Source organism: Protopterus annectens, chromosome 11.part0 (assembly GCF_019279795.1).
Source record: "Protopterus annectens isolate FY-2018-M chromosome 11.part0, PAN1.0, whole genome shotgun sequence".
Taxonomy (NCBI): domain Eukaryota; kingdom Metazoa; phylum Chordata; order Ceratodontiformes; family Protopteridae; genus Protopterus; species Protopterus annectens.
In genome coordinates, this window is record NC_056745.1 from 1,306,459,278 (window position 1) to 1,306,475,851 (window position 16,574).

At 45.6% G+C, this 16,574-nt stretch overlaps 1 protein-coding gene across 2 annotated transcripts in view; it reads left to right on the forward strand.

Annotated features, from left to right (window-relative positions):
* The window catches only part of CALU (calumenin), a 450,302-nt gene that overhangs the window by 273,122 nt on the left and 160,606 nt on the right, over window positions 1-16,574 (forward strand). The gene's annotated exons all lie outside the window — the stretch shown is intronic.

Sequence of the window (16,574 nt, forward strand, 5' to 3'; positions counted from 1 at the left end):
TAAAAGTGGTTGTTCAGCATATTGTTTACCTTTGAAAGTCCACAGTCAGTTTTTTCATTCTCCTGTACAATGACTGCTTATTCAGATTAAGCATGCTGGGCATCTGTTTTCTAAATGAATAAGTAAATGTCTGCTGAAATTAAGGCATATAATTAGTGTGATTTTTAAAATAAGGTATTGCTTTATTAGCTATATTCCTGTAGTAATTAGTTCTTTATAGTTCTGTTGTGCATAGTTGGACATGCAGAATTTGAATTTACTAATCCATGGCGTAGTATTGTGCATACAAAAGTGGTAGTGTGAAGGGAGGGCAATTATATGTGGTAGCTGCTATAAAGGGAGTGTATTAGTGTTTTTGATTATCGGGATATTATACAACGACACCCCATTAATATTCAAAAACGTGCACACTGGTCAGCGTGCATGTTGTAAATCAGAGTTATAGTAATGGAAAAAGATCTGGTCGCCCGGACTTTTTCCATTAATGTAACTTTTTTTTACAGCAACGGAGAATGCAAGACCTCCATTGCTTCACACTGTCTCGCTATGTTAAACGAGTTTAACATAGCGAGATAGTTTTAAAAAAAGCAACTGAGATTCTCCATAGCTTTTTTTTTTTAAAGCTGTCTTGCTATGTTAAACCCATTTAACATAGCAAGACAGTTTGAAAAAAGCAACTGAGATCTTGCTTTCTCCTCGCTATGTTAAATGGGTTTAACATGGTGAGACAGCTTTAAAAAAAGCAACGGAGATTCTGTTTTTTTTTTTTTTTTTTTTTTTTTTTTTTTTAAAGCTGTCATGTTATGTTAAACCCATTTAACATAACGAAACAGTTTGTAAAACAGCAACGGAGATCTTGCTTTCTCCGTTGCTTTTGCCCACAGCTCTGATGTACTGCGTAGGCATACACATGTGCAGTACATCAGAGCTGCCGCAGAATACCCGACAGCTGCGTAAGGGCAGCAAGGCTGCATTATACAATGCCATTATTTAAGAAAAGTATTTTTTTTTCTTAAATGTCATTGTGTAATAGCAATAACCCACGCCTGGGTGTGGGTAATGCTGACTTTACCCACGGTTGGCTTTGTTTGGCCACTCGGGCTTTGCCCTCATGGCCAGACCACACCAACCGTGGGTAAATCCAGCTTTATCCACACCTAGGCGTGGGTTATTGCTATATTAGTTTATGCATCTTTTGTTATGATGTGCAGGAATGTCAACTCTAAGCTAGCAAATCAGAAGTGAAAACAATACTCCATTAGGACACGTTAAGCACAAGCCACAGTGTGAGACCAGATTAAAAGCAAAAGTTTTCCTCCTGCTGTGCTAACTCTGCACTAATTTGCTTTAATTTAAAAAAAAAATAAATCCTGTTGCTAAATCCTGTAGCAGTGCTAAGCCCAGTGATGGCTTGCTGACTTAGATTTACGTTTCTTTTCTAGTCATGTGATTGGAGTAGACTACCCGTATGCATGCTCATTAATCACATTGCTCATTAAAAAAAAAATTATACCATATATTTCTTTTTACATGAATAATTTGCATATTTCAGTTGTATAAATGGAGTAATCTGCATGGTTGAGGTTTGTGATTTAACTTCCCTGCCTCTTGTTGGCCTAAGCATTTGATCCCTTGGAAATTAACACTCCTGATCAAATCTGGCCATTTTGTAGTAACTTCTACACTTTCTAGGCATTCCATAGTAGGATGTAGGCACTGAATTAGGGATGTTAAGTTGTCAATCTCGCCTTCATTCTTGCTGGATGGGTTCGGAGCCGATCCTCGGCTCCGACTCAGCACTTGCTTTAGCTCGAGAACTCCTTTTACCAGCTCGAGGCAACCCTATATCCCATGATGCAAGGCGGAACTACCTCAGATCTCGTTTGCCGCTTAGCGAAAGAGGTCTCCTTTGCCAGCTGAGGTAAGTTTTTCTTTGTGAAATAAGAAAAAGATTAGTTAGGGGTTTATTTTTCCCTTTTAGTGTCAGTTTAGTCTGTAGTTAGTTACAGCCCACCCTATTCCCTTGTTTTCAAACTTTTTACAATCTTTAATCTAAAGTTTTTTAGTCAGGCCTAATTCCCCTTTGGTTATTCCCTTCCTGTGTGTTTGTGTAAGGGATTAATTTGTGTGTTTGTTGGGATTGTTTGTGTTTCCATCCTCTTAGGATGTCAAAGGAAGGCAAGGTCTCAGGCTTCAAGAAGTGTGACCAGTGCTGTCAGAAAATGTCTCTGACAGACGGTCACACTTGTGTTTATTGCCTGGGGCCTTTGCACCTGCAGGACTCCTGTGCTTTATGTCATGCTTTTAGCCAGAGAGTCCTGCAGGAAAGGAGGAATAAGCTCATCCTCCGAGGCTTACTTAAGCCAGAAGGTTCTCCTCCTAAATTAGGGTCAGGAAAACCTCCTAAGCCACCGAAGGCTCAGGCTACAGTGTCCAAGCCTCCTTCGGTGGCTCCGGCTCCGTCGGAGCCGACATCGGCTCCGGCCGGAGCCGATATATCTTCTGTTCAAGTAGTGGGTTCGGCGCCGGCTGGCTTCGGTACCCTGACTACTGTGGCCTTGTCGGCTCCGGCTGGAGCCGACACTTTATCCAGCATCGGAGCCGAGATATCCTCGGCTCCATCTGGAGTTAAAGGGACTTCGGCTCCGATGGCTTCGACCCGTAAGAGATCTCGGTCCCCTTCTATACTGAGTATCCACTCGGCTCCATGGTCTCCTCTTTTGTCGGAGCGGAGCCATCGGAGCCGATCTTCGAGATCTTCCAGGCTGTCTGACCACGATTTAGAGAGGGTGGTAAGTAGGCTGTTGAAGTCTCAGGCACTGGCCCAAATGCTCTATAGCCCGTCTCAACAGACTTCGGCTATAGCCCCAATCTTTGAACTTCCTCCTCCGACTCCACACCGGAGTTCGGAGCCGGAGCTTTTTGGGACAGCGACTGTTTCGATGCCGGAGCCGATACATCCTTCAGCTCCGTCGTCCTCTGCTCCGATCTCCTCCTTGAGACCTTCCTTGTAGGGATCCGGTCGTCGGGTTTCCACTGTCGGCTCCGGGGGGGCTAGTGGCATTGGACCCTTGTCCGACCCCGCTCTCCCTCTCGGGACTTCGGCTTTGGTAAGCTCTGCGCCGACATCGGCCTCGGAGCCTTCTCTCTCTTTGGAGCCGGCCATTCCTGTTTCTTCGGAGCGGGTCTGTACCGGCCTCCCGGGGAGAGGAGCCTTTGAGGTGATGAGTGCCCTGGCCTCTGAGCCTGGTCAACGGTCCATCCCTCTAGCTCCTCCCTCTTCAGTGCCTGCAGATGCCTCTTGCCAACCTCTTGCTCACAGGCCCAGGGATCACATCGCCCCAGGTTTCCCCATTGGGAATTTCCTCCTCTTCCGAGGTCTCTCCTGATCCTGCAGGGGAACCCCCTCGGAAGAGGACGTGTAAGAGGAAACACACAGACTCCCCTGAGTCTACTAAATCTGATACCGACTTAGATGAGTCTGAGGGTTCCCCACGGTCCCCCTCTGAGGATGTCTCCTTTTCAGACATCCTTGAGCTCCTCAAACAGAGGGGGAATTGGCCCTCCATTGACCCCTCCGAGGATGAGTCTGTATACCTGGAGGCTTTTGGATCCCGACCCTCCACCTCCTGGGTGTCTCCGCCTTTCGACCCACTCATGCAGGTAGTGGCTCGGGTGGGCGGCTCCAGATTCTGTGGAACCTGTCCCCAGAAGACCATCCAAATTCATTACAGCCCCTTCGGATAAACAGTTCCTTTCCAAAGGTGTCTCTGTGGATGCTATGGTGGTGGCGGCGGCCACTAAGAAGGAACTGGCGGATCCTTCTGTACCTGTCCATCCTCCTAACAAGGATTCTAGGACCATGGACAGGTATGGAAAGCGGATGTTTTCCTCAGCGACCTTTGCTATGCGTTCGCTGAATTATCTTTGTCACTTCACCAGGCTTCAACGAGATATTCTCAAAGAACTGGGTGAAGTAGTCCAGGATCCTTCTGCTGCTGGGGCTCAGGAAAAGATTGCCTCACAGCTTGCTATCCTGAATTCCATATCTAACTCCTCCATGCGGCTCATATCTTATGCGGCCGATGGCGCGAGCAGGGCCGCAGGCACAGGAGTTGCTCTTAGACGCCAAGCCTGGATGTGGCTGTGTAATTTTGCGGACCCCTTTAAGGCGTCCTTCACTAATACCCCCTTTGATAGTTCGGCTTTGTTCGGACCTCAGGTGAAGGATACCTTGACCAGGTGTGAGCAGGACGGTAAAACTCTTTCTGCCGTTGGAGTCCAATTTTCCACTCCTAGACCATATCCCAAGGGTCAGAAGGGGGGGAAGATGTGGTTCCGTAAAGCCCAAGTAGCTACACCGGACACACGTGGTCAGTTTAACCCTAGAGGCAGAGGGGGTAACAACAATAGACGCCGCCCTAGAGGCAGGGGGGGTCCTCAGAACCAGGGCAACAGGGAGTCTCTTCCTGAAAAGCCCTTTCAACATCCCTGAGGTGTTGCCCGACTGTCCACCCTTGGAGGCAGTCGGGGGAAGGATTTCACTGTACCCAGTAGCCTGGCAATCCCTATCCCAAGAGAAGTGGGTACAGTCGATTATATCCGAGGGTTACAAGATCCCCTTCGAAAGGTTTTCCCGTACCTCTACAATCCCTTCCAGACATCTCACCCGGTCAAAGGGATTTGGCAGAACAGGAGGTTTCAAAACTCCTAGAAAAAAGAGCCGTCCAGACAGTGCCGACAGACCAAGTAGGATCCGGCGTCTACTCAAGATTCTTTTTGGTCCCCAAAAGGACGGGAGATTGGAGACCAATATTAGACCTAAGCAATCTGAACAGATTTGTCAAGAAGGCAAGATTCCGTATGGTCACGCTTCAGTCCATTCTGCCCTTTCTGGGCAAGGACAACTGGATGTGCTCTATAGACCTTCAGGATGCGTACTATCACATAAAGATTCACAGACGCTCCAGAAGGTTTCTCCGCTTTCGGCTAGGGACCAGTCATTACCAATTCAGAGCACTGCCCTTTGGCCTCACTTCAGCCCCCAGAGTGTTTACCAAATGCATGGCAGTGGTCACAGCTCACCTGAGACGTCTAGGATTCCAGGTGTTTCCTTATTTGGACGACTGGCTCCTCTCCGCCCCCACCAAGTGTCAGCTTCTTCAGTCCAGAGACTACACCCTACAGCTTTGCAGGAAATTGGGAATTTCAGTAAATTTCGAAAAATCTTCTCTGCTGCCTTGCCAATCTATCACCTTTATAGGCGCAGAGTTAAACACCGTCAAAATGTTAGCCAGACTAACAGATCAAAGAATTCTGGACATCCAAAAATTTGTTCGGCTTCTGTTACAAAGCAACAAGATCAAAGCCAGATTTGTCCTAAAGGTTCTAGGTCTTATGGCTGCGGCCATTGTTCTTCTACCACTGGCTCGCTTCCACATGCGTCTCCTGCAGTGGATGTTATTCACGCAGTGGTCGTACCACAATCTTCCGATGAGACACGAAATCTTAGTCACACAGTCGTGCAGGGCTCATCTGGGCTGGTGGATATCTTCCCCTCTTCTTCATCAGGGCCGACCCTTTATTCCCCCTCCTCCAGTTGCCACAGTCACTACGGATGCCTCTCTGATCGGGTGGGGGAAACATTATCAGGGCAGGATGGTCCACGGGACGTGGCAACCCATAGAATACCATCTGCACATAAATGTCCTGGAGATGAGAGCAGTGCTTTTAACGTTGCAAGCCCTTGACGACTTTCTTCCCACGGGGACTATTGCAGTACAAACAGACAACATGTCCGTGGTCTGGTACATCAACAAACAGGGCGGAACCAAGTCCTATCCATTATGTCGAGAAGCTCTCAGACTTTGGCAATGGGCGATCTCTTCTCAGCAGTTTCTGATAGCAACGCACATCCCCGGCAGGTCCAACCTATTGGCGGACAGGCTGAGCAGATCTATTCTGATGCCTCACGAGTGGTCTCTCAATCAGTCTGTAGTGGATCAGATTTTTCTGAAGTGGGGCACTCCTTATTGCGATCTTTTCGCTACCCCTCAAAACAACAAGTGCCCAGACTATTTCACTCTATTTCCCCTTCCAGGTCAACCCCTGAGAGACTCTCTAACCCAGGATTGGCCTCTGGGACTTCTTTATGCTTTTCCTCCCTTTCCCTTGATTCCACAAGTCATTCAGAAAGCCACCGTTTTGAGAGCCAAATTGATCCTCATTGCTCCATATTGGCCTCGACAAATTTGGTTTCCGTCTCTGCATAGTCACCTTCTGGTGCAGCCATGGCATCTGGACCCAGTTCCGGATCTTTTGATCCACCAGTCGGGTCAGCAGCACCGGGCCATTCATTCTCTCAACCTCACTGCTTGGTTGCTCCACTTCCTTCCCTAGCCAGGCTACCAATGATTTCTGACTCAGAGACATTTTAGTGTCTTCTTTGAAGTCGTCCACTAGGACTATTTATGCTAGCAAGTGGCGACGTTTTTCGATTTGGGCAAACTCCAGAAATATTGATCCTTTTACTGCTCCCATACATTCTGTTTTAGATTTCCTGGCGGAGGTTTTCATTCAGGATCCTCGTCATCTACAGTCAAAGTACAACTGGCTGCTATTTCCAAGTATCATATCGGCTTGCATGACAATAACATTATGTCTCATAGATTATGCAAGGCCTTTTTGAGAGGAATTTTTCTCCTAAAGCCACCTATAAAGCATCCTCCTCCGCAATGGGATCTAAACTTAATGTTGGCATCCTTGATACTACCTCCCTTCGAACCGTCTGCTTCATGTTCTTTGAAGTTATTGACGTGGAAAACTATATTTTACTGGCTGTCACTTCTGCAAGGGTTTCCGAGATTCAGGCTCTCTGCATTCGTTCACCTTATTTGGTTTTTCATAAGGACAGGGTATCGTTAAGAACTAACCCTTCCTTTCTCCCCAAGGTTGTATCTCAAACCAATATTAACCAATCTATAGATCTACCAGTCTTTTTCCCTAACTATTCCGACAGAGCTGAACAGAAACTGCATTTTTTGGATGTCCATCGTCAGCTCAGGTACTACTTGCATAGAACTAAACAAATTAGAAAATCGGACCAATTGTTTGTTTCCTATGCAGAAAACAGGATAGGTCTTCCAGTTTCTAAAGTGACCTTATCCAGATGGTTGACTTCCACCATTTCCTATGTGTACTCTCTGAGGCAAACAACTATCTTCTAAGCCAAAAGCACACTCGACCAAGAGTCTATCCACTTCTGCAGCCTTTCAGGATAGGCTACCCATTGATACCATTTGTGCAGCGGCTACTTGGGCCACGCCTCATGCATTTGTTTCTCATTACAAGTTGGATTTGGCCTCCAGAGATAGGGCCAGTTTTGGTTCCACAGTTCTCAAGAGTCTGTTCCATTGAGCCACCCGGGATATAGGTGCTAGGGACGCGGTCCCATCCAGCAAGAATGAAGGCGAGATTGACAACTTAACATTTAGAAGTTATGTACCTACCATAACGTTCCATGTTAGTTGTCTTCTCTCGCCTTCTTTCTTGCGTCCCTCCCTCCTTCCCCCTGGCCTGGACAGATCTTGGAGAGTTCCTATTAGATTGTTTCCTCCGGTACGTTATGAGGATTTCTTTTAGGAACCATTGTTCCTAATTCTCTTAGGATAGTCTTTAGCAGGGTAAGTTAGCTGCCAAATGAGATCTGAGGTAGTTCCGCCTTGCATCATGGGATATAGGGTTGCCTCGAGCTGGTAAAAGGAGTTCTCGAGCTAAAGCAAGTGCTGAGTCGGAGCCGAGGATCGGCTCCGAACCCATCCAGCAAGAAAGAAGGCGAGAGAAGACAACTAACATGGAACGTTATGGTAGGTACATAACTTCTAATTTCTGCTCACTTTGTACAGAAACTTTTCACACTCTTAAGCAGTGTGTTTTGATGTGCAAATACTGTTTATATGCAGCATACTTTTATGTTTTAAAAAGAGGTAGACTGTGCTTTTGCATGTCTTTGATAAAATGCGACTAGGTTTTTTGAAACCATTTCAAACATCATGTGGGATCCTAAGAGTTCATAAGAATTTTCTTAGAAGTAAGTCCGCTTCCTGTGGCTCTGACACTATCCAGTTCCATGTGTGTTGTAGGCACTCCCAACCCCACCTTACATGCGCAGGCACACATCTTAATTGGCAGTTCCACTACACAGAGGAATTAAAGCTAGTAGAGGTCAGTAAATGCCAATTTCAGAATTCTGCTGTTACTCCCAGTCATTATTTTAGTGACTTGGCATGCTCTGTGGGGTTATTTTGGGTCTGTTTTTTTTAAATCGTGGTTTTCTGGCAAATTAGTGGCAAATCATTAAAGACTGGAGTTAGAAAAATGACGGGCATTTGAGTTCATACCCTTCATAAGATTCATGCTAATGCACCAAACCTGTTCTATCAACTTTAAGTTTGTAAGAACAATATTTAAAAAAAATTGTCCCTATTTTTGGGCCTTTGTCTCGCTTTTTATTAATGGCCATGTCCAGGTTTCTTGCTCTAAGAGGTTGAGAGGTATGGCTAAACTGTAAATTCTTCCAAAACCCAATTTCCTGTCCTCATGAATTGCTTCCTGCCACTGCAGAGAGAAGTAAAGTCAGTATATGTATCTTGTCTGGAAAGTAGCACATTTGTTGTCAGAAGGTAATGAGCTTCATTCTGTAATCCTGGGTTTGATTCCCTCAGTCAGTACTTCGCAAAAAAAAAAAATTGAGTGAGTAATTCACTCTGTGCTTGCCGAGTGCGACTGTAAGCAAGTCTGTTTACCAGGCAGTGTTCTTAAGTAATTTCTCTTAAGGCGTTTGTGCTTAGTGGCCGGAGATGGTTAACAGGTTTTGCACAAATGTTTACACTGTGTTTTGAGGTGAGGGAATGTGCAGCTGCTATTAGAGCCCCATTCTTGTTAGGTTATTTGTTGTGTTTAAAGATGTATTTTAATACAGATTTTCCTGTACCATTCTGCAGTGGCAGGTGGTAGTTTGAAGGATGGCTTACAGAATAATTGAGCATTTTGGGAGTCCTGCTCGTCTGAAGAAGCTGTTGGAGCCTTACAGACTATTCTGATTGTCTAGTGAGGTACTGCAAGTAATTGCAAGAATATGTAAGCAAACGTCTGGATTTTTGTGTCATGCTCCATTATCGTGAACCTCTGAATGCACCTAACTGCCCTATTTTAAGAATGCTCTGAAGAGCAACTCACTTCAGAAAGCTTATGTTAATTTAAGATTAATCACAGATGTTAATTTGGATTTCTTTGAGTTCAAATCTATTTCTAATGTTATACTTGCCTGTATGTTTTTCACTTTTTACAGTGCTTAGATTTTTCAACAGTTACTGCAAGTCGTGTTGGTATACATTTGTTGCTCATCAGTCTGCAATTGTGCATAGATTGTACTGCACAGTACACATTTACAGATGCCTGTATGAGTTGCCTTTCAGTGCCATTGTCTTACTGTGCAACATGATCACACCACACAATACACATTTACAGATGCCTGTATGAGTTGACTTTCAGTGCCATGTCTTACTGTGCAACATGATCACACCACTCTGAGAGCACATGATTGGCTATGCACCTCTGGGGAGTGCCCATGTCATCCCATTATGTGGCCTGCAAGCTGCCCCCCCCCCTCCAGTGCATATTTGTCCAGGTAGATATGGGAGTGCTCATGCAGCGCCATCTTTTCCCATTATACACCCATTCTACTACTCTTCCTACACTTGGACATGTAAAAAAAAGGTTCATCTTTGTGGTACCATTACAGAATATCAGTGTGTCGGTCATGCATATGTGGACCATATGCCAGCAATAGCAGAAAAGGCGGTTTACATCTTACTTAGCCTTGGTGCAATAGTCATCTCACCTTGGCTACATAGCATTTTTATTATTCCCATTCGTCCTCATTTATGAGCAGAACACCTCTTGTAACTATATCAACATGTAGAAATATAAATCTGCAACACTCACCAGTGCCTGAGCAGTCTTTGTGCCAGTTCTGTCTCATTCAGATGCTGCAGGAGGTTGGGTACCCTATATAACTGGTCTAAATACTTCTGGGTGCACTGCTGTGCTGTATGTGGCTTATTTATGACTGCTCTGCTGACTTATTTCAGTGTGGCTGTGGCTCAGTTTTGTTGCTAAAGAGTTGTTGCAGGTGAGGGAGACATCTTCCCACGGATAGCTGCATCTTCTTCCTCCCCCAATTTAGAACATGCAGAGCTGAGTTCTTTATTGATAACAAGACTGCAATACTATAGGTTGGCCACCATAAAATATACATGCGTACAATACCTGGTAAATGACTACATGTATAGTAGTGAAAACTGTGTGTAAAATATGCGTTAACCAATGGAATGTAATTTCAGATTTTTGTCTTTACTGTTACTTATGCTACATCTCTTGTATGGGCATATCCATGTCTGCTTTAGAGGTGGGGGGGCATGCAGTGTCTTGGCTGACACTAGTACAATCTGTTTGCAATATGTCAAACCAGGATATGTTATCTCATGTACAGATTGCTTAAGTTTGTGTTGTTGCTGACTGTGTATATATCTTGATTGACCAGTTTCTTGTTCTGGTAGATGTCCTTCAAGGATGCATCTGCAGTCCTTACAAAGGGTTGTCCTGTCGTCAGGCAGCCCTTCGGTCGGCCGGATTCCAAAGTCTGGGTCTGGCCTCGGCTGGTGTCGCACTTCACCCGACGTCATAGCTGCAGTTCTTCGGGTATAAAGGCATCAGCCGATGCCATTTTCCCCAGTCTTTCTTGCCGCGTGGCGCCCGAAGCAGAAGCTGTTCGCAAGTGCCGGTCGGTCAGAACCAGAGATTACTACTACCAAATACTTCTATTACTACCGAAGACTTCTAAAAAGCTAAGTACCCCGTTGGGGACTCTTTCTTGCCTCAGCCGATGTCAGAAAAAGTGAATAACTGTTTAACTTGTGGGAAACAAATACCTCATAAAGATTTCCACTCTTACTGCTTACCTTGTTTAGGCCCAGACCACGACGTAGCAGCTTGTCTAGCCTGTGCTTCTTTTAACCGACGGACGCTTAGACGTCGGTCGGAATTTGCTGAAGTTTTTCGGCTCCGATTTTGCTTACATTATGCCGTCGGATCCTCCGACTACGCAAATATCTAAAAAGCGCAAGGAAAAGGACCGACACTCTCGGTCCGTTAAGCCAACCGCGAGTGTCTCTGTTTCGGCTGAAACAGAGCAAGCAGTTCTTCCTTCAGCCGAAAACTTAACTCCTACCGAGGCCTCATCCAACCTCGTGGAATCGGCTTCTGAAATCCCACCTGCTCTTGCAGGTTCCCAGGAATTATCTGATACTATCCCCTTGGATATTTCTACCCCTGCACGTGGAGCTGCTAGGCCACCTGCAACCATGTCGATTAAGGCCTTTGCCAGGGCTAAAGCAGCTAAATCTACTAAATCTGTGCCTGCTAAGACCCCCTCTCACAGGCCTAGCTCTAGTTCACAAATGCTTAGTCTAGCAGAGGATCTCATTTCTTTGATCCGGGGATCCCAACCTCACCCAGACAGGGCCTCTCACCCACCTCCAGAGAAGAGGCCTAGAGCAGAGCCCCCTGAGCCAGTTTCTACAGATGACTCCTCTGATGATTCAGATAATACAAACCCTCCAGAGGGCCCTTTCTCCCCTTATGAAGACTCTGATGCTGAAGAGTCCATTCTTTCTGCCTCTCCGCCTGAGGAATTTTCCTTTGGGGAAACCTTGCATGCTATGAGGGAACAATTTCAGTGGCAGGGCCAGGATTTCTCAGACTCTAGAAAAAGGCTTAGAACTTTTCTGCATTTACCACAGCATAGGCCTTTAGCCATCCCTCCAGTTCTCTCTGTTGTGGATGATGCATTTAATGATGCTTGTACTGCTCCTGATTCACTACCTCCGGCCCCTGCTAAGCCCGATAGGTACTACAGGGTCCCGGACACACATTATCATTTGTATAAGGCTCCTTTTGCAGATCCCGAGACTATCTCCCAGGGACCTAAGGCTGTAGCAGCTATCTCTGCCAAGAACCCACTCCCCTCTGAAAGGGAATCCAGATCCTTAGAGAGATGGGGTAAAAAAGTTTACACTTCTGCTACTCTTTCAGCTAGGGCCTTGAACTGTCAATTCTACATGATTCAGTATCAAGAATTTATGTTAGACCAGTTAACTAAAAAGCTGTCCTCGGATGAACCATTAGACAAAAAATCTGTTCAGGAAATGGTACATAACATTCAGCAGGTCAGTAATCATTCCTTAAAATGCGGCTATGATGCACTGGAGGCTTCCTTTAGATCAGCCATGACTGGCACAGTGATCGGAAGACATGCATGGTTAAAAGAGCAGGCCTTACCAGACCATGTCAAATCAAAGCTACTAGATGCTCCCATGGACAAGATCAATTTGTTTGGCTCTCCTGCACAACAGGTGCTGAAGAAGATGGAAGAGAAGGCAAAATCTGTCCAGACAGTGAAAGATTTCTTACAGGTCCAACCTCCAAGGTTTAGCAGGAATTGGCCCTCCAAGAATTGGTCCTTTCCAGACACCTCCAGAGCTCAGAGAGGCAGGAATAGGCACTCAAGAGGCAGAAGTCAATCCAGAGGTGCCTACAGGGGACGCCAGTGGCAAGCTAACAACCAGCGAGGTACAGCCACAGATACAGCCACCACCACTACTACAGGACAATCACAGTGACTTGGCTCTGGCACCGCCTACCAGGGAACAACTAGAAGCACCCTTAGGCGGGAAGCTAGCCTTATTTTAAGTAAACTGGCATTTCATCACAGGAGACAAGTGGATTTTGCAGACAATAGACCAAGGTTACAGGCTTCACTTCCATACTCTACCAAGGAAGAGAGGAATGCCAAACCTACCTCCAAATCAAAAGGCAGAAGCTCTAAAACAAATAACTCACTTACTAAGGATGAGAGCTTTAGAAAAGGTACCATCTATGGAGCAAGGACAGGGATTTTACTCCAGGCTCTTCCTGGTACCAAGAAAAGAAAACAAATGGAGACCTATTCTCGACCTGTCCGCTTTAAGCACATTCCTCATTGTTCCAAAATTCAAAATGCTGACCCTACAGCAGCTTCTTCCCATGTTGGGCAAGGAGTCTTGGCTGGTAACTCTAGATCTCAAGGAGGCATACTTGCACGTCCCCATACGACCAAATTGCAGAAGATACCTCAGATTTCTTGCAGGATCAGAGCATTATCAATTCTCAGCATTGCCCTTTGGCTTATCTACTGCGCCCAGAGTGTTCACGAAATGCCTGGCATCAGTAATTGCTCATTGCAGACTTCAGGGAATCCAAATCTACCCTTACCTGGACGACTGCCTGATACAAGCGGACAACAAAAACAAGCTAACGGAAGACTTGAAAAGGGTCATTTATCTACTGCAAGCCCTGGGATACACAGTCAATATAAAAAAAGTCAAGGCTGATACCATCCCAAAGGATAACCTTTTTGGGCGCAGAGCTTGGACACATCAAAACAAATGGCATTCCTAACAGTAGAAAAACAGGAGCAACTCCCTCTCTACTTCTTGGCATTAACAAAGCAGAACCAGCTAACAGCAAGAAAAGTCCTGCAAGCCTTGGGTTTTATGGCATCCTGCATAATATTGGTTCCACATGCCAGACTGCATATGAGAAAGTTACAGTGGTACCTAAGGAATTTATGGTCTCAGCGCAAGCACAGCCTAGAAACCCAAATTCCAATAATCCCTTGTCTGAAACAAGAATTCCAATGGTGGGCTCAGGCCTGTCAATCAAACAAAGGACTGCCCTTCCACAACACTCAACCAAGCCAGACCATCACAACGGACGCCTCAGACCTTGGTTTGGGGGGCTCACATGCTGGACAAGCGCATACAAGGCTTATGGACTCAAGACCAGCTGCACCTACACATAAATCAAAAGGAAATGCTGGCAGTAAAACTGGCAATTCAGACATTCAGACCATTTCTCCAAGGTCAACTGTTGATAAGGACAGACAACACCACAGTTATGTGGTACATCAACAAACAGGGAGGCACACATTCGTACCCTCTATGCCGGATGGCAATGGACCTCTGGAATGTGGCTCTGAGCCTCAACATTCAGTTACAAGCAATTTTTGTGCCAGGAAAAGAAAACATTCTAGCAGACATACTAAGCAGAACTACCACGGATGCCCACGAATGGATGCTGCATCCGGACATCTTCAAAACCATTACAAGAAAGTGGGGACTACCAGAGATAGACTTATTTGCATCCCCACGCAATCACCAACTGAAGAAATTCTGCACAAGGACGTACCACCCACTTGCTTGGAAAGTGGACTCCCTATCTTTCAGTTGGAAAAACCTGACAGCATATGCATTCCCACCTCTTCCTTTGATGCACAAGGTGCTATTGAAAATCAGAGGACCGACCAAGGATCATCCTGATAGCTCCAGATTGGCCAAGGCAACATTGGTACCCATTACCGAGGAGCATGTCTCGGGAACAAATATGGACTCTACCTCTAGTTCCCTTACTGTTAACACAGAACAACTACAACACCCTGCATCCAAACCTGAAAACACTGCAGCTGTCTGCCTGGAACATTGCATAAGACCCAATAACCCAGATTTATCCCAAAGGGTCAAAGACATTATCTTGGAGGCTCGCAGACCCTCAACAAGAAAAAATTATTCAGCAAAATGGAAAAGATATCACATTTGGAGTACTGCAAAGGGAGAAAATGTGTCACTGGTAAACATAGCCAACATCCTGGAATACTTGGCAGAGCTCTTCCACAACGGCCTGTCCTATTCTTCCATTAAGATACATGCATCAGCTATTTCAGCAGAATACAACTTGGATCCTCCAGTCTTCTCACATCCTCTGCTCAGGCAGTTTCTGAGAGGAATTAAAAATGTAAAACCACCTAGGAAACCACCATTGCCAGCATGGGACTTTAACTTTGTGCTAGAAAAGTTGACACTCCCTCCTTTCGAACCAGCAGCAACAGCAGACTTACAATACTTATCATGGAAAACTGCTTTCCTGCTTGCAATCACTTCAGCAAGAAGGGTATCTGAGCTACAGGCATTAATGGCAGTACAGCCCTTCCTGATCTTCCATCAAGATAGTGTCCATGAGAACAAATCCTACTTTTATGCCAAAGGTGGTCTCCAGGGTATCTTTAAATCAAGCTATCCATCTACCTACATTCTTCCCCAACCCACAGAACAGGGGAGAAAGACTGTTGCATACCTTGGATGTACATAGACAGCTACGCTGCTACCTGGACAGGACCAAGGGCAATAGAAAAACTGACCAGCTACTGGTAGCATATGCAACAGGGATGGAAGGAAAAGCAATTTCAAAACAGACAATCTCTAAGTGGATAGGAAATTGCATTAGATTTTGTTACTCTTACCATGGGAAGAAAACTCCAGAAAACATCAGACCTCACTCTACAAGGGCAACAGCCACTACCACAGCTTTTCTACGAGGAGTGGCTACCAAAGACATTTTAGAGGCTGCTACTTGGAGCTCCGTGCATACATTTGCCAAGCATTATAATTTACCTTTATACTCCAGATCCCGAGCAGGTTTTGCCACTGCTGTTTTGCAAGGGATCTTAACTACACCATAATCTTATTTCTCCTCCTCCCCAGTTTGGCTATGGTATTCTACCCATTTGTAAGGACTGCAGATGCATCCTTGAAGGACATAGTACAGTTTTGTACCTACCATAAATGTAGATGTCAGATAGGCATGCATCTGCAGTCAGGATTACCCACCCTCCTTCCCCTCTGTGGTACTCCTAGGGTATTTGCCCATCTTGTAGCTAGCTGGGGGAATCTATTATGGTGTATTTGTTTGTATATATGTACATACATGCTTATTTTTTGTTTGCTCTCTACTATTTGGAACCATTTGCATTATCCAAATTTAGCATTCCTAGAGGGCACCTGGCATCTGGGGCAAGAAACACTGAGGAAAATGGCGTCGGCTGATGCCTTTATACCCGAAGAACTGCAGCTATGACGTCGGGTGAAGTGTGACACCAGCCGAGGCCAGACCCAGACTTTGGAATCCGGCCGACCGAAGGGCTGCCTGACGACAGGACAACCCTTTGTAAGGACTGCAGATGCATGCCTATCGGACATCTACATTTATGGTAGGTACAAAACTGTACTTTCTGGATCCCTTGAGGTTTGGTCTGCAATTTCTAATTTGTCATGCCATACAGTAATGCCAAATTGACTACTTTGTTCCCTGTTGCGTGCACGTGAGATACTAAAACATGTCACCATTCAGTAATATACATGCACGGCTTTACCCTGCATAAGCCTGTAGGTTTTGCTGTAGTATAAGCAGTTCAGAAGGTGACTGTTCCAGTTCTCTGGCTTTACCATATATTACAGTAACAGTGCATGGGGAGTATGCGGAGCCTGGCTATGTGAACACTGAGCTCACAAACATGAAGCTTCAGTACGTTTAGTGGGTATTGGGTTTGTAATGATGCACTGTAAGTTGTGCTGGTAGAGGCA